This window comes from Sturnus vulgaris, chromosome 15 (assembly GCF_052056855.1).
Source record: "Sturnus vulgaris isolate bStuVul1 chromosome 15, bStuVul1.hap1, whole genome shotgun sequence".
NCBI classification, from domain to species: domain Eukaryota; kingdom Metazoa; phylum Chordata; class Aves; order Passeriformes; family Sturnidae; genus Sturnus; species Sturnus vulgaris.
Window position 1 is genome coordinate 9130888 of NC_142257.1, and position 19474 is coordinate 9150361.

At 42.2% G+C, this 19474-nt stretch overlaps 1 long non-coding RNA gene across 1 annotated transcript in view; it reads right to left on the reverse strand.

Annotated features, from left to right (window-relative positions):
• Nucleotides 1-438: 438 nt before the first annotated feature.
• The window catches only part of LOC148221976 (uncharacterized), a 33343-nt gene continuing 14307 nt past the window's right edge, over nt 439-19474 (reverse strand). Inside the window, exon 2 of the long non-coding RNA XR_015806983.1 lies at nt 439-1872. This is a non-coding gene — a long non-coding RNA (uncharacterized LOC148221976). The remainder of the gene's footprint in view (nt 1873-19474) is intronic.

The following is a 19474-nucleotide window of genomic DNA, read 5'->3' on the forward strand; positions in this document are numbered from 1 at the left end:
TCTCCCACGCTGGAGAAGACTTTCAGCCCTGGGAAGGGGCTGGGAGCAGGATGCAGCAACACAGTCCCTTGTTGGCATAAGGGACTTGGAAATCACACTGACTTAATTTATTGCATGGAGGAGGGTCTGGAAAGTGGAAAATTACCCAAGACTGAACAAAGAGGCTCATCTGTAACCACGGGGGCACACAGAAGGGCAGAGCACCACCCAGGGCGACTCAGTGCAGAGGAAGGACTCTCAGAGGAGCTGCTGTAGAGGGACAGCTGGCTGTGCTCTCTCTGGGGACCAGCATGGTTACAGCATGCTGAGCTGGGCAGGGACAGAACCATCCAGCTGTTCTACAAAGAAGTTATAAGATGTAGGATAAATGTCTTGAACATCCCTGGATGGGTTTGACCCCTATGACTGTGTTACAAATGAGAGACAAAAGTCTCGATATTTAGCAAAATTTAGGTTGTTTTATTTGATATGGACAGAGCAAGCAGCGCGCTGGGGAATGTGAGGTGTCACTGCCCACTCCACGCTCCACTGAACCTTGGTTTGCAGCCTCTTCTTAGACTGTGGTTTCTCGTTGTAATCAATAATTTTGGGGTATTTTGGTGTCATAATTTTGCCAGGTAAGCAGTGGTGGTCGAATAAACATCCTTACATAAATTCACAAAGTCTCCGGGTGATATTCAGTCACAGATAGCCATCCGGTCCTTGTAGATAACCACCAGAGAAGTTCTGGAAGTCTGGTCCTTGAGATAGGAGGTATTGATTAGACAAAGGCAGGAAGGCCTATTGAGAAGTCTGATTTTGCAAGCCCATAGCCGATACAACTTATTTGGAAAACATAACATAACATAACATGACATAACGTAACATAATACAACATAATATAATATAACAAGGTGATTTTAAACAGAATGATTTTATCATATAATTTCCTTTATTTAGTGTCCATGCTTCACTTCAGAGCTTAGTATTCTGGTTTATACAAACCCCAATGCTTTTGTGATTAACACGAATCTTTTATCAATTATCACAACTGCAATGCATGCGTCAGTAGTGCATATACATATTTAGGCACCAAAAGGTTGCCCAAATTTGCCTCAGCCTCGCAAATGAGAGCTGTGGTGAGCAAAAGCAACCAAAAGAAGCAGAGGCAGATATGGGAAACCTGATGTAAAGCCAGGACTTCTTGTCTTCTTTCATTTAAATAAAATAATTACCTCTCCTAAATCCTATCCTCACCTTTCTCATGGAAAAGAAAGGACAATCCCATTTACTCTTTGAGAAATAATCTAATACATTAACCCTTATCTTGGTGCCCTGGTCAACCCCAACATCATCACAGGATTTCATTGGATTGCTGGAACTATTTCATTTGTTACTGGTAAATCAGACTTCGGTTTACCAAAGACTTAGTAAACTCCACTTACCACCTGTTTATCATCTGTCTAACACAATATTTTTTTAATGAAGAAATTATTTTTAAATCACTTTTTGGTCAAGGCTGTTGTTGCATTGCACTGTTTGTTTCGTAAGTTGCACTGTTCATAGTTTTATATTGCACTGTTATATTTATACATTGCACTGAGAAAATGGTTTGCCCTGTATCCCCCGGGAACTCGTGAAGTTGGTTCAGCCCACCCTTAGCCCCTCCCCATCGGGGGTGTCCCATTGGTCACGGGTCTGTTCCTCCCCGCCCCTTTCCCCGGGTTTAAAGGCGCCCGCCATCTTCTCTCGCTGTCACTTTCTCCTCACATCATGTGCGTGGTTGGATAGGATGTTGATAACCTTCCCACCGGAGAAAAGAGCCTTCTTTGGTTTTTTGCCTTGTCTATGAGGATTTCCCACCTCTCTCTGGTCCAGAGCTAGCTGGGCTAGCTAGGAGAGGAAAAAGGGATTTACCTCAGGCTGTCATTGCTTGAGAGAGGCACGTTACAAATACATTGCAATTACAAGTGCTTGAAAAGCTGGCAACAGGAGATTAACACTCTACAGACGAGTAAATGTTTGGGAATCTACTGTTAAAACAGTAGGAAATGAGGAATTGTGAAGAATCCAGAAATTTGTTCATAGTCTCCTTTTATCCATTTCAGTGGACCCTCACCATGTCATGAACCCTTCTGTACTCGCATAGAGGCCCACTTTGTAGGGAGAAATTAATTTATATGGAATAGGAACCAATTCCCAGCCTTGCTCTGAAGCCAGCCGCTCTCAGTACAGCCACAGAAGCAGCTTCCATGGCCAACATCCCTGCAAGTCATTAGAGCACTTGGGATCTGGAGATAGTCTTCACTTCCCAGACCCACTCCTGGCTTTAGGAAGACTCTGCAAACATCATCTGTTTGATTTTATCTGTTCGTTTTCACTTAGGGGGTGCAAGAAAAGACGACACCAAAAAAAGCCTTTCAAAACATTTCTCTTTTTTGATGTGGCTACTATCAGAGGCTGACATAAAACTGTCAGCCTCCATAGAAATTTCATGCAAGTATATATTATGCAGATACGTTGTGGAGAATAGCAGCCAAATTTTTACTCTCTGTCAAGATGATGTAAATCTGATTTTCTGTAGCTAAGCTGTAGGAGAAAGAATAATTCTTTGCATGAATGAGCTTTATTTACACGGGCAAATAGTGATAGGACAAGGGGGGAACAGTTTAAATTAAAAGAGGAGAGATTTAGTATAGATGTTAGGAGGAAATTCTTCCCTCTGAGGATGGCCCAGGTTAGTCCGAGAAGCTGTGGCTGCCCCATCCCTGAAACTGTCCAAGGCCAGGTTGGATGGGGCTTGAGGCATGTTTTAGTGGAAGGTGTTCCTGCAGTGCTGGGTGTAGAGGAGAGGCACTGCTCTTCCTGCAGCTTCATTTCTAGGGGATGCGTTCCAAAAGCCAAGGAAAGCTGAGGGAAGGGAGGACACTGCAGCCTGCCCATATCAAAGGGATCTGTGAAACGTGTAGAGCTCAAGCACAGGAACCCCTGCCAGGACTGTGATGTCTCCTAAATGACCAGGGTTAATTGGCTTAGCCCATAACCCACAACACAGCTCCCTTGTCCTGTCCACGAGGCACCAGGATCTCCCCACAGCTCCAGGGAGCCGGCAGCCCCGGCTGTCAGAGGAAGGACCACATTTGAAACCTATTTCCTGGAAAATGATGATTGCCAAATGGTCTCACAAGCCTGGAGAAACTCCCACTCCCACCTCTCATGTTTTGACAGTGCTCTCTGGCTTCAGCATGGGCAGCACAAGATGCTGAGCTTCAGTACCCCTTTGCAGGAGCAGGATGAGCCCAGGGGAAGAATCAGGCTGGGGGCAGATCTAAGAGGGGATGTGGGACAGAGCAGAGGGACCACACAGCAGAGAAGCCCATGTCTGTAGCACAGCTGCTGAGACGCCTCCTCACTGCGAAGCTGACAAGGAGGAATCCACAGCTGACACATACATATTATTGCTGGAGCATTCCATGTCTTTTCTCAGGCACTGTGACTAATTAGGAGAATGAAAAAAAAGCCCCCCAAAAACAAAAACAACAAAAAACCAACAAAAAACCCCAACAAAACAAAAACAAAGCAAAAAACCCTCAAAAAACTAACAGACAAACAAACAAAAAAAATCCCACAGATTTTGCCAGAAGATGTTAGACCTAAAACAAACAACAAAAAAAGGCAACCTACCAGGGGACAATTCACATGATTGACCATTAAAAATGATAAACAGCTGTGCCTTAGCATCTGTACTGTGGAGTAAGACTCTGCAAAAAGGAGTAAATGACCAGAACAGAAATTGTTAATAACACCTATAGGTCTAGGCCTTGCTTCAGGGAAGGAGGAAGCCAAGAGTCAGGCAGGCTCCTTTCCTCTCACAGGACAGAGTGGCTCAGGTTGAGATTGGTTAAAGGTGAAATTTCTACCACATTTGTCTAGAAAGGTTGACTCCAAATTCAGAGGTTTAAGCTCTCTTTGTTCCATCTCCCCTCTGCTGATACCTCCTGGATGAACCATCCTGGTGGGGACATGGTGTTTTGGTCTGTCACCAAAGCCATGTAACGTGCCTGTAATGTTCTTAAATTACAGAAATGAAAACTGTCATTGGTTTGCTTCTTGCATTTGCTCCTGTAGGCAAGATGGAAAGGAGTCCAACAGTGAGCACTTTAAGCAATCCCAGAAGATGCTCCTTACTCATAGGAAGCTTCACTCATAGGAAGCTTCATTGCTTCAATTGGATCCTGGTCCAATTGCAGTCAATTAGAGTTGTTGTTAGTTTCTCAATCTGGAGTAATGAGATTACACTAGATCCGGTTTTCTCAAACCCCTTTGGATGTACAGTGGAAATCTAGACATCCTTAGCCTGATGGCTCAAAATCAAAAGACAACCAACTTCTTCATTTACATTCACAGTTATTAAGCCCATCTTATGACAATTAGGGCAAGATTCCTCAGTTTCTAATATTTATGATTTGTTTTGCTACCAGGACAAAAGAGAAGTTCATGGATCACTGGCTTCTACTGCCTTTATAGACTCAGGCAAACACGTATTTGTAGAACACACTTATATGACTAAATCAATCCACTGGGCCATCTTGCCCTCAAAAGACTTCTAAATGCTGTCATGAATGCCTAGATTTTTTAAAAAACAATTGTAATTGCTACATGCTGAGGCTGCACCCTGGGTGAAGCTGTGTGCAGTGCAGCACCATCGCTCCTGTGCAGTCGGGATCCCAGGGATGCAGGGAGCTCCTCAGTCACGTCCCTCACAGCTCTGAGCTTTGCCAACACCTCTTAAAAGAAGGTATTTTTAAGCATCCAAAAGAGGTGAAGGCATATTTACTCCCCATACGCTTCTTTTTCTAATGATGAAAGTAATTAATGCCCTGTCTGTTGAAACGCAATGAAATGAATTTGCTGAAAACTGCACTTTAGGCCTGTTTGAGGTGAGATGAATTAATTAAAATACCAAGTAAATCCAAACAACAGACATATACAGAATTCAACCCAAAGTGATCTGAAACAGCCAGTAATAGCTTCTCATTCACAGGGGTGAGGCTTTTTCTCAGACTTTTGTAAAACAGTTCTCAAAAATAGATTAATATGTTTAAATTACATAATAACATATTCACTTGGCAGTATTTCTAAAAAGAAATATGAATATTTCCAAAATTGCCTATGTATTTTTTCAGCATTTCCTAGAAGAAATAGTTTAAGAGTTTAAATAAAATGAATAATATTTCTTTTTCCTTCCCTTTACAGAGGGAAGAAACAAAAGCCTAATAATTTGAAATGCCTGGAAACAATTTTTTCAGGAATGTTTTAGATCTTTCAGCTAAAGAAAAAGTTGCTGTATCTTAACTCTGACTCTCTAAAGAATGCACTTTGATATAATAATTTTTAAAAGCGTCTGAAGAACAGGCTACTGAGTTTGCCTCAGAATCTCAGGTTGCATAAATCAGAGGAGAACCATAAAAAGGCACTCGGTGGTTTACACAAGCTGTGAATCTGTCCCATTTTTGCTATAAATACATGCACTGGAATGTCACATACACTTCCACATGCTAATGGCAGTGTCATATTAATGCTGTGAAACCACACTTGTGAGACACAACGTTATTTGCTTGAAAGGATTTTAGAGAAGAGCACATAAGTTTCGAAGGCCTTTTTTTGGCTGAAGGATAAGGAAAATGGACAGCCCTTTTACACTTTCATTTGTGACTCCTGTGTCAATGATGACTGGCTGTGGCTTATCACATAATACAGCTGGCAACTTCCCAAACCCCAGTGAAACCAACAGAGAAAATCACCGTGAACATTTTGGGGCTAGCATTATTATGAGTTTTGGTAATGAATGTTTTAAGCTACTTTTGCAGCTCTCATTCCCAGGGCAGAAATGGATTTAAAAAACAAGCAGGGGATTCTGATGGGCTCTGACTTGAGCTGTCATGCTCAGCAAAACCATCTAATTCCATGAGTTCTAAAGTCCTGCAAAACCTGCTGTTTCCATGGGTAGAGCTTAGGAGTTAATACAAGTCTCTTCTTTAGATCATTTCTTGCTTTGCATTTTGTCTGAAGTGCTTTTTGTTGTTCTACATTTTGATGTATTTAATTAATTAATCCACTTAAGTGCTGTCAGCTTCATGTCAGATGGAGCTCTGTTGTGAGATGTGACTGAGCTGTTTTCCTCTGATCCATTGAGAGGTAGGAGAGCCTTGTGCAGACCTTGGAGATGACCTCTCCCACAGGATTGTTGATTGCCTTGGTAAACCTGCATTGTCCCCAGAGGAGAGACTGTATCTGATATCTCACAGGCTTTGGCTTCAATCTCTAATTTTACCAACTGTTACACCATTTGACATCATCATCATCATCATTAAGTTCTTTCATTTTTTCCCCCATTCTGTGGGCTTGAAATTAGGCACCTAAATTGATATATGGGCTTTTAAAGGCATGGCCTGATTTTCAGAGATCTAAGTACTGCAACATCCATTACTTTTCACTTTAGCACCCTAAAAATCAGTGGCCAAGGCTCCTTACTCTGTATTTCTCTATTATTTAAGAGTGAAAGCAATTGAGAAGAGAAATATCTGTCTGCTTGCATAACAAAAACTAGTGCAAGTAACTTTACCATAGCTGCACTGATCCTCTCATTTTGCACATAGAACCCACATTTACCACTTTTGCTTGGATTTTTCCATGCCTAATGCTCTGCACAGCTCCCAAGCCCAGAGCCTGCTTGCTGCAGGTAGGAAAGAGCATTCAGGCTCATGAACCTGCATGCCCCAGTCCCCCTGATAACCCAGAGCTATTGCTCTGTCATAGCATGTCACCATAAAATAGCAATGGAATGACTGGGAGTGGGCGAAGTGTTTATGTCTCCTGAGCCTCAAGACCAAAAAGGGAAAATTAACTCAAAATAGAGCTTGAGATGCTCCTCCCACAGAGATAGGAGATGTTCCTCCCTGCAATGTGGGAGTCATCCAAATGTGAGGAAGAGACCCTGCACAAATCTTTAAGGTTAGAACTAATCTCATGTTTCAACTCTGTAATCTAGGACCGTTAAATATTTATGCTGTTGGAATAAACACCAAGAAAATTAATACCCATTCAAATGAAAAGGATCAAGCTAGGATGAAGGCTAAAAGCAAAAGAGAACAAAATAATCAAGCTGGATTTTCTTTCTCTTTTTATTCTCAGCTCTCCTTCTGCTAATGTGTTATTTCACCCTCAATACCTCCAACAATACTAGCTGCTTTGATCCCTAAGGCTTATTTGCTCCCTAAGTCAGCAAGTTTGCAATAGCTTATATAAATTCGGAAAGGTTCAAAGCCCAACAGGAAAGAGAAAATATACTTTCAAAAGACATAAAGTCAGGAAGGCATGTGTTCCTTAGTGACTTTCCTGGAGGCATTATCTCTTCTTCCCCCACTCTCCTCCTCCTCATCTACCTTCCTTCTGTTTTCTAGCTTAAATTAGACTGTAAGATCTTCTGGAAGTGAACGCATCCTTCCTGTGCAATGGGCCATGATCTTCACTGGAGCCCCTGGTAATACTGGGACTCATTTTCCATCTGTTGTCAAGGGTACTTTTTTGGTTCCATTAACAAATATCAAAACAAAGAAAGAAAAAAGACCAGTTTACACATGATGTATTAATTCCCATCTCCACACTGCTCATTTCTTGTCTCCAGACACTCCTTTTAAAACACAACAGGTATTTTCCATGCATACCAATGTAGTAGAGAGGCTATGGACAATCAGAACAAGCCTAAACAAGTTATGCAAACTTCAGGAACTGCTTCTATACACAGTGTAATTTATTACCTGTTGCATTCTGCTGGTGGCAGGATTATGTCTGTCACAGGAAAGAAAGGAGGACTGAGGAGGTGCCACAGGAGTAGGATATCACACACAGAGTGTCCTAAAGCTGCAGCTGTAAAAAGCAACTGAGTGTAGGTGTGGGGAAGGAGGAACAAATGCACGAGAGATTAGTTGGTTTTCTTTGAACATAACAAGGTTTTTTTTCTATGACAGCAGTGAGATTAAAGCCATGTTTTACCTTGAGTTATGGCCCCTTCTCACCCTCTTTTTGGATAGTGATGCAAATACTGCACTCCCATATATTGCAGACTTCTACCCTTCTCCAGGCTTTCTCAGAAGTCAAATGCTAAGGGCATAACCAGACAGCTCTGCCAGGCTCCCAGGACTTCAAATGCCTCAAGTGAGGCCACATAGTCTTAAAACACAAGTTCTCCAAGACTGCAAAACTTTGCCATCCCGCAAAATGCCTGGGGAGGGTTAATGCTGTGAGAAAGTTGGGACTGTAACTTTCCACTAAATGGAGGGAAAAAAAGAGTTGAACATTATGTTTCCTGCCAGTACTCAAGCTTGGCTTAAGATGCTCTCCACCCCACCTTATCTCCTACTCTGCACACAGTGGCAGCGGGATGGGCCAGGCTGGACTGGTGGCACCACAATCCATACACAGTGTCAGCAGTCTGGAAGAGAGATGCCAACATGCCATCATGTCCCAAGGCCCCTCACTAGCCTCTGCACAGCAGGCTCCATTCTCCCAGAATTTGGGAAATCTGGTAAAGATTAAAATAAATGCTGCTCATTTTCTCATTAGCAAATACAGGAAAATTCTTTATTTTGTTTCCTGGCAGAACACAGTTTGTTAAATTATAATTGTTTTCATTTCAAGTAAACTGGTTTTATGGAGAGAGGTTGTTCATAGTCCTGAAGGATGATGGCATCTTCCCTTCTTCTTGCTTGAGGAGAATAGGGAGTCTATTTCACCTCATCTGGCATCCAGCATTTTGCCATGTAGCCCACACACATTGCTGGCTACCGCTGATTCATTTCACATAGAACTTTTGCTCATCCAGTTTGCATAAAGGAAAAACACTGATGCACAAAACTTTGGCAGGAAGGGAACAGAGAGGCACTAGGAGACACAAACTTCTTCAAAATCTACAGAAAATTTGGTGTATTTATATATATCCCTGCTACACCCACTAAGGGAACAGTCACAAGTCAATCTGAAATCATTACAGTCATGTCCCCATGTGCAACCTGTCAGGAGGTTGGAACTAGATGATCTTTAAGGTCCTCTCCAACTCAAACCATTCTACAATTCTATTCACAAGCATCTTTATCGAAACAGCCTCTGATTAACAACCTTCTCCACACAAAAGCCCATCCAACTGTCTTCTTGAAGAAGCAATTCCTGGACCCGATCTTAATCCAAGGCTTTCCAGCGGTAGAAAGTTACTGTGTATTGGAACCACATGTACATCTTTGGTAGATCATGTCCAAAAATGCTGGGAACAACAAACATTCACATTCAACCAGTAGCCACCAACTTTGTTCTAAATATATATATAAGAAAACAGGAACAAAAAACCTTCAAGCACTCAAAATTAAGGAACATTAAAGTGTATATGCAGCATTTGTTAGCTGAAAATCTGTTCTTGAAGTGAGAAATCCTGGGTTTAGTTACAGTCAGACAGTTTGATTCTCCTGAAGTGAACCCAAGGACTCCATATCATTGCTAGCAGCAAAAACAAGCTTTCATGGTCCATTCCCAGCAATGGCCAAGTAAATGCCCTAAAGGCTCCCAGTAAATATATTAAGTCAACATGTGACTGTATAGATCCAGCTTCACCCAGTCTCCTTCTATGGTTTACACTATGTTCACATCACAGTTCACAGTCCTTCAGAGCAGACTAAAAGATCTTCATTGGCAGCACTGTACCCTTTCTGATACTTTCATGAGGTGCTTATGCAGAAAATAATGGTCCAGAGCATAAATGGAGCCACAGCCAGCAGACACTTCCCAACTTGCATCTTTTCCATGTGCATTGCATGGCCTGGCTGTTGGAGCCAATATAGCTCCTCGGGATCCTATTCCCTCTGGTTTTTGCCATGAGTTCTTCCTCAGGCCAAGGCATTTGGCTGAAGCTGCCTCCCTTCCTTTGCTGCAGGGCAGGAAAAAGCCTGAGGACCCAGCTTCTGATTCCAGATTTGTAACGGAGCTAGAGATCAATCAGTGGGATGGCAGGAAGTGGACACCACCCCATCGACACAGAGTCAAGAACAAATCCTTCCTGATGTCTGTGGGCTCTGCTGGTTTCTCTCCCTTTTTCTCAGTCTATTGATGAGAAAGAGAGCTTTGTAAATTTGTGTTGGGATTTTTTTCCAGGATCCTCAAGGACAAGAGACTGGGCAGCAGATATAATTGGCCTGCCATCCATCAACCAACTGCAGGAAACTGAGGATTAGTGATCAACCCACAGATGGACAGTTGTTCCTTGAACCATCAACATTTTTCGTCTTTTGTGCAGCAAGTTGCTTTGGCAGATCCAAGCTTTAACTCCCCAAGCAAAGGGCATGGGTGCATGCTAAAGTAAGGGGATGAAGCAGCCTGTCCTTGGGGGACAGGGAAGTGCCTGCTGTCACAGCAGGGTGACCTGGACCATGCCCTGGAGAATGAACTGAATCAAGAAATTAGACTTTAATACATACAAAATTAATGGAGAGGGGAATATTTTTTAACCCTTCATTCATGACCACACAGAGGCCTTTAATGAATGGGTCACCCCTGAACACAGTTCCCAGAAACAGCTTAATGAACTCAGTCCTTGAAAAGAGAGAGGAGAACACTGATGAACATCTGACCTCACATAGGGACTGGCTAAAATAAACTTTTTTCCAATGGAGAAAACAACTGACTGTAAAGAACACAAAATAAGCCGCAGATGATCAAATCTGGAGTATTTCGCATTATATGTAAGGAGACAGTATTAGCTAAAGGATTTAACTTTACCTCAGTACCCTGTCCTATTCCTTTGGATTTCATAATCTTGATAATTTCCTATTTTGGATGTAAAGAAATAAGTAATAGTCACTTAGGGAAACTGTATCAAACATAGGAGAGGATTTTTTTTCACTTCTGTTGCTTAATAACTTTAGGAATGTGGGTAAAACTATTTCTTTCTCTACTTCTGTTACATTAGTGACACATGTAGAGTCCCATTCACCCCATTCCCCAGCATCTTTTTAAACTGCATGAACTTAAAGCAAGCTTCATTGTGAGACACCCCCAAAGAGTGCTATATACTTACTGGCACAGGATTAGGCTGTGCTTTCAAAGGTCTTGAGACCCTCAGAATAACATGTCAAATCTGATACATCACCAGACAGTTACCCTTCCTAACCTTGCTACCAGAGTGGAATTTGGCAGACTTGTTCAGTGAAAATCTTTGAGCGTACAAAAGCAGCATGTAGGAAAGAAAGGAACTGCAGGAACCCACAGAAAAGTAGCAAAAGAGAAAAAGAAGCTGATGCTTCTTAAAGACAATCAAAAAGCCTGTCCTCAGAGAGTATCCCAGAGAAAGGCACCCAAGGCAGCACTGAACAGGATGGGAGCAAGCCACAGATTGCCTGCTTTCTGTCAGAAGCAGGCAGGGCAGAACTGGAAGGAAAGGGAGTCCCTTAAAAGCATGCTTGGAGGTTAAACCCATAGGATGAATTCCCACCTGTGTAAGAAACAGCTCCCTCTCTCTCCTTGGATCACTGTGTAGAGGGTTTTTTTTAATCAGAAATACATACTAATCCTCAATTCTGCTAGCCAAAGGATGGTCTTAGAGCAAGGAAAGAGCTCAAATTAAACTCTGCTCCCAGCCTAAGCCAAACCTTGGTGCAGAGGGACTGTATTCACTGGATGCCACTGCTCAGCCTAACTCCAGCCCCCTGTAATCCCCTCAGAACAAACTCAGAGCTTTATCCCTATCCTACCTGGCTGTGGCCCATCAGCATCCATTGACCACTTCAAATGCCCCTCACAGATAAAAAGGGAAGGGCTCTTGTGTTCTCCTCCCCAGACCTTCAGTTGCACTGGCAGAGTAGGAGCCACAGGGAAACATTCACTGTGTGCCTTCAAAGCAAAATGTACAGTTGCTGGGTAATTCAGTAACTCTTGGCCTGATTCCTGATAAATGAGATCTGGCCAAGTCCTTCCATGGTGGCAACAAGATGGTAATGAAAGAATTATATCAATAGCTCTCAGGTTGTGTCCTTTATTTATACTAGAAGCTAGTAATAGACACTATTACAGTAGATTAACTCTGGCATAGCTTTAGCATGAAAACAACATACCAGGGCCAAATTATACTCCAAGTATCATGTATCTATTGCCCTGCCTGTGTTTCTATTTATTTTGCTTGGACTGACAAACTTTAATTCAAAGAACGTAATTACAGCATAACTTGCTGCTAGGTTTTTCCAAGACTATATTATTCATTTGAAGGGAAAGTAAGTTTACTTCTCATTGAGTTTAACTATGAAGGTTAATTTTCTTTTTGTTAAAGGAGTTTGGTTTTTGACTTGATTTCTATGCATTTGGGGCAACAAGCACAGCTGTGAAAACATAATAGTTCTTAAAAATTTTGGGATGTTCATCCTCATTTTCAAAATTGCTCACTCTTTTGTGTGCTTTCCTAATTTCAGCTCGCTGAAGTGGCTGCTGATTAGCAACCACAGGTGCAATCCTTCTGGACTGTTCACTACCTCCAGCTCTAGCATTTCCAACCACATTCTGCACTGCAGAAAATAGCCTAATTAGAGGCAAAAAGCTGATCTGGTAAAATAGCAGAGGGACCAGCTAGAGAATCAGGGACAGTTGTTTGCCCCATCAGAGTCAAGGGGAAATTTACCCTTACATCAGCAGAGAGGGACCAGGGAGATGCAGGGGATGAGCAGCTCTGTGGATCCACGGTGTCAGGAGTGAAAGATCAGCAGTAACCTATTATTTATGAGCCATTAATATAACTAATAACTGTACAGTAGCAGCATCCCCAGGACCTCACCCCTCTGCAGTCTCAGGACAGGACAGAGGCTTTTCTCTGTGAATATACAGAGGTGAAGTGATGCCCCTGTGCCGGTGCTGAGGCGTTGGGGGACAAACCAGTGAGGCACAGGGCAGTTTCCAGAGCTGTGGCTGTAATGAGCGCTTAAATCATCCCTAACGAGCCCTGAGCCAGCCAGCCTGCGTGGGGGACAGCGAGCTGGCCCACACTGCCGTGGCTGCTGGAGAAAGGCTTCAGGTTGCAGTGAGCATAAATGGCTCTTTCACACGTCTCAGCAGATGTTACTCATTTTCGCCTCATCTGACTTTAAGATTTGGCTCCATTCTTTCCCTGTTCCCAAAGCCTATCAGTTGTCCTAGAAACCTCTCCCAGCTCTCCATGGGCAATGGGCTATCCCAGCATTCGACAGGGGCTGGCCCATCTGCAGGCAACCCACTCCTCCAAGTCCTCATCTGGTTTGCTTCTGTGTTCCCCACTGAAACTCGCCTCATCTACTGACCATTTCCGCTGCTCCAGTGCACATGGTGTTATTCATCAAGGTGCTTCTCCTCCTGCACAGCCATGAGCTCTCCAAAATACTTAAGGACATTTGCAAAACTTGGATGGAGGTTAGATTAGCAAGCAGGACCAGATGTTCACTGGGAAAGACTAACACTGCACCTCTATAACACAATGTCCAAGGCTCACCCCTGGACCATAGGAGGATGAAGAGCAGCCAGCAGGGACAGTGCAGCTGGTCCTGGAATGGAGATGCACAAGAGCATCATCTGTACAGCCTTGACAGCCACACAGCTTTGGCTGAACAGTCATCCAGGTGAGTAGGAGTCTGTAATTTGCAATTCACTTTCCCATATCTATCTTTTAATTTCTTCTAAGGATCCCAGAAAAAAAAATGCAAAACAGCCTCAATAGATGCTTCAAATTTTCTGCCACTTTGATAGCTTAAGCTGTGTTGCACTTTGTAAAAGGAAAAGATAATATTGAGCAAACTCTTAGAAACAGATTGCTGACAATATGTGTGTGTGTGGTTTAGCTCAAATCTATGTACCAGTTGTGCACCATATGACATAGGAGTCACTAATCAATCTATAACTCAAGAAATAACAGTCCCTATGGATTCTGCTTGCTATATTAAACACACAGATCACCCAAAGTCACCTGTCATCACCAGCAGGAATTGACTTAAAATAAATCATCAGTGATAGCTGCAGTGCTGAGACTGGGAGCCCAGGGTGGGTGGAAGAAGATCTGATTCCTCTGGGTTCAGGGAGCAAATGTTTGCCTGCCTTGGTACTTAAAGCCCCCATGCTCAGCAAAGTGAAGGGACCTTCCCAGCCTGCAACATCCCAAGCACATTCTCAGCAATCCACAATTTCACGAGAAATCCTGAGAAGAAAATAAACTCCACAGTAAGGTGTGTTCATGGGAAATACAATTAAATGTTAACACGGAAGAAGGAAACAATCCATACACAGTACATGTTTTAATCCAGCTCTAAGTTCTCCAGAGAGGAGTTGAGAAAAGCCCTTGGATCCAAAGTAGTAAAATAAAACCAGTCAGAACCACAGTTAACCAATACATAACTCAAAGTTTGCAGCAGAACTTTCACATGGAGGAAGATGCTTACAAAGTCACTTTGTGATTGCTACACACTGTTATGAATGAGAAAAATACAGCTCAAGAATGGCTTCAGGTAAACAAACCCCAGCTGTCAGAACTAAAAGCTGTGTCCAACCAGTGATTTGTTTTTCTCTGGGAAGAGACTTGTGGCGATCCTCAACACTAGAAATGTGCCCACCAATTGCTGGGTTTATGAGCATGCCTCCACACCATCAGAAACCCCACAGTCACCAGTGAGGGACAGCACATCACACTGTCATCCCTGCAGTATTTTAACAAGGCTGTCATTTAATGAAAAGTTGTGAATATTTCACAAGTAGGGTGTCAGATGTTTGCCATACTCCAACCCAGAAATTAGGAATGCACAGCCACATACAAGTTCAGAAAATTACCATGTGCAAATCCAAATGCTTTGCTCCAAAATCACCAACTTTTGATGACAAACCTCAGCTCTCCTGTTGCCTACAGAAACTCAAAGAATCATAGAATCATTAAGGTTGGAAAAGACCTCTAAGTTCATTAAATCCAACCTTTTACTGAATAGCCCCATGCCCACTAAACCATACTGCGAAGTGCCATATTTACTCTTTTTTTTTAACACTTCCAGGGATGGTGATTTCACCACTACCCTGGGCAACCTCTTCCAGTGTTTAACTGCTTTTTCAGTGAAGAAATCTTTCCAAATATCCAACCAGAACCTCCCCGAGTGCAACTTGAGACCATTTACCCTTGTCCTGTCGCTGGTTGCCCAGGAGAAGTGACCAATTCCCACAACCTCATTTCCGGCAGTTCTGAGTGCATCCTTTTCTCAAGACTAAACAGCCCCATCTCCCTCAGCCACTTACCACAAGGCTTGTGCTCCAGACCCTTCATCATCTGATATATCCCATCACGTTACCACACCAAGGAACGTTTTTCCCTGGATGCACTTCCTGCCATCCCTGCGGATGCAGCGCAGGCAGCTGCAGCCTCAGTGCAGGGAAATGCTGCTGGCGCACTCGGTCTCCAAACAAAATGAATTAAAAGGGAAGCATTTCCCCAAACAGAGGCTGGGGGAGCCATCAGAAACAAATTAAAATCAAAACAACTTTTCAGCAGGAAACAATGGAACAGATGGAATAATATTTATTACTGGAAACTGCTAAATGTGCCAATTAATTCTGAAGGGGCTTAAGTGGATTAAGCATTTTTTACTGGAAAATATGAAGAAAAAAATCATGAATCACAGCAATATCTTCAGCGTTCTCAATGTATTTTTCTATAAGCCTGTTCAGAAATTAAAGAAAAAAACAAATCCAAAGAATCTCAAAGTGGACAATAATATTTCTGTTGCATAAATAATATCAATGTCCCCACTATAATGCCCAGAAATATTAGAGGAAGGCAAAAACTAAACCATTGCTTCTATGTATCAAGTTGGTAATTTTTGTCTGAGCCAGATAAGCTTTTGACTGGGGCAAAAATTTGCCATGGAAGCATTTTGTGATGCTGTAAGCACAGAAAGATTTTTGAGTTCATTTGTATGTTGAAAGCTGTACAGATGATTAAATGCTTGGACAGACCAGTGTGTAATCCAACCCTGTTACCACACGTAGTATTATTAAAAGTAGGAAATTAGTGAGCATCTTTATTTATTTTAGCACAAGAACATGGAAGTCCTTTCCCACAAAAATGTGTAATGTTTAAAAAATATTCATCCTACGCTAAGACATGGAGTAAAACATGAATAAAAAATATGTAATAATCCAATTCAATTTTAGGAGCACTTAGGGTAAAGGTTTTTAGTATTTTTACATGCTTGCTTAGAAACCTTTTATCTACATTGCTTCCTGCCAGAAAGAGAATTGAGAAGTGCCTTTCCGGTAAGGCTAGGAAATCAATTTAATTTTTCCAAAAGGAAATTAAAAATACTTCACAGCACTGAAATTTGCCCATTGCAAATATTGATTTTGCAAAGGGTCATTCTCCTTCACAAAACTATCCAGAAACATTCTGCTCAGCTCCACTTATCATCATTGCCTTCCCTTCCTTTCACATTTTATATAACACTTCGTATTTTCTTATGCAAAATGGTCATGTTCCTCCCAAAATAGTGCTATGTTTAGAGAGGTTATAAGGAGTAACTAATAAAATTGTGGTTATTTAAAGAGTACAAGATAAATATGACACACACGCTTTCATATATAGAAAGCAGCTGGAAGAAAACTAACAGTGTCAGGGTTATGTGTAAATTCCATTTTCTTATCAAAAATTATGGAAACAGAAAAAGAACCAAGAAAATTCACTGTTTGCCTTAACTTGCTTAGACTTATTGCTGCTGATTCTGAATATGCCTCATACAAGAGACAAATTGCTTCATGTTTTCCATGCTATTTGGATCTCAGCAAGAAATTTCTGATTTCTTCCTTAGTAGCTTGAATCTATTTTCTTTGCCAGATCCATTGCAATTGTGAAAGTATTTTGTCCCTAAATGTGAGCAGGCTTTCTTTTCCACTAAGTTACCCAAACCCCTGAGATTTTAACCTGTTTATACATGCTGATTAGCTGCTCAGTGGGAACTTTGGCTCTGTGAGGAACCTAAGATAAAACTTTTCACACAAGAGCATGGTGGTAGTTGAGCTATCTCTTCACAGTCCTTAAACAGGAAATGAGGGGAGACACTTCCAAAAACGAAGGAGAGATAACTCCTCCATCCTGAAGGAGTTAACTGGGAGGGAGGGAAGTAGAGAAACAAGACAAAAGTTCAATCTTATCTTGTTCATTCCCACCTGAGTTCCAAATATTACCATTATGCATCAGCCACAAGAGCCAGACTTGTGGAAAGGGTTAAAAAAGCCCCTCAAGTAATAAGACATGAGCTGCCTCAGGGCACTTCAGCTGTTGAAGTGCAGGTGTCACTTATGGAAACCTCACAAAATACAATCTTTTTCCTACCACCAATACTAAAGCCCACAAGGAATTATTCTCACACTTACAACCAGATGCTGCAATCAGCCACACTCAGAGAATAGGAGAAAGGATCCAACTCATCTCACAGTTTGGCTTTCCTCAGGCCGAGGACACCGGAGCCACTTCACACTCTGGGTGACACTGGCCATGCTGGAGCAGCACCAAGGATGCCAGAGGAGGAGGTGCTCACCTGTCTCCTACAGAAAGAGGGAGCCCATTGAGACAGTTTGCTCTTACTTATGGACTCCACTAAACCCATTTAGTTGTATCCCTTCCTTGTTTATTAAGTATTTGACTACTAACTCTCGATGCCTCTACAATAAGGACTCTTTTAAAATTTAAACACAGCTCAGGTTCGGTAAACTCTGGCATCATGGGACATTGCTCATCACCTGCTTTCTCTGGGTGATGCCCTGTTGTTTCCTCTGTCCTCCTTCAAGTGATGGGTGAGACTACAACATGGATTTAAATCCCAGGGGTTTAAGTAGTGCTCAGGGTCTGAATCACTGCATAAGACCCCACTGAGCAATCCATCCTTTTAGTCCCTCCCTGGGCATCAGGCACAGCAGGGCACAGTGCTGACCTGGGAAGGGAGAGGAGTGGCAGGTATAATACAGTTCAACAGTGTCCCAGCATCCAGACATCCTTCACTGGGCACTTTCTGGAGCTTTTTTCAGAACTAACATCACTGGTAACCAATAGCCCCTTGGAGTATACCTCCATTTCCAGCCCCTTTATACCCCCGTGCCCATAACTTCTCTCAGTTATGTATGCACCGGGTACAAAGCTGAAATAAATCTTTTCATTTAAAGCAAGCCTGATTTTGTTTGTCCTGTGCCTCTGTATTACAAAAGGTAATTCTGTACTGTACTCCTCCCATACTGCTCCTGGCTCAGCCCTCTTCCTCCCAGGTGATTTGGGAAGGGTGCAGCATCTCAAATCCAGATGCCCAACCATGAAACCTTTGGACTTGCTCACAGATGTCTTCCCTATCCAGAGCAGCAACTCTGTGCATAATGTTCAAACATTGCACAAAAACATTGTTTTTCTGTATCAATATCTCCTCACTGGATGAAGTATGACAGCAGATTTTACAGGAATGAAGGAATTAATCTGGTTGAGAAGGGTAATAATATCCATCACCATAGGCTAACATTCAAGTTGACATTGTTGCAAAGGCAGTAAGACATGTTTGCAGCCCACATTTCTTAACTCAAACACAAAGCAAGGAGCATGATGAGGAGAGGGAAAGGCTGAGGATGCCCTTCACCCACTTCTGCCATGTGGTGTGGTGCCCACAAGATGGGTGTTCACAGTCCCTTTGCTCACATCATTCCCTGTTTTAAAGAAGGACAAATCCACCACAGAAGCTATGAGTACAGGGAGAGAAACTAAGCAACACGATACTCATTTGACTCAGTCTCTGGAGAGGCCGTGTTTTACTAAATAATAATATAGTTAGATCTGTTCAGCTTCAGCTTCTTAAGAAACTAATCCGGACAAGCCCAGAAGTACTAATAACATTTCAGTCTGGGCTTGAAGAGAGATTAGAGAAAATTTATTTTGCTTCCAATATTTTCTGATTGCTCCTAACCTTTCCCTGCACAAGCACCTAAATGAAGAAATATGAACAAAATTACTAAGTAGTAGGGCTTATGTTGAATTAAACTCCATTGAGAAAAAAAAATCACAGGAAAACTGAACCACTTAACATTTAACAAAATAAATATACAGGAACATGCTGGGCTGTGCATGGAGAAAATTGGAGATTTATAGGTCCATATTTCAAAACTACTGCAACGAACTCTTTCATCTGCCACTTAAATCTCAGCTCCCAGCTCACCTACAACTCATAGAAAAATGTCAGACTTGAATTTTCTTGCTTTAATTGTTTTGGAGGGAGTTTTTTGATGCCTTAGCATAAGCATGTTGACTGAGGTCATGGAAATCCCTGCTAAGTTGGATTTTTTTAACCATAGAAAACACTCAACTTTTTCATAGAATCCCTAGTTTTGTCCTGAAAGGCAGCATAAATATATCAAGGCAAAGGAAAGTGGGAAG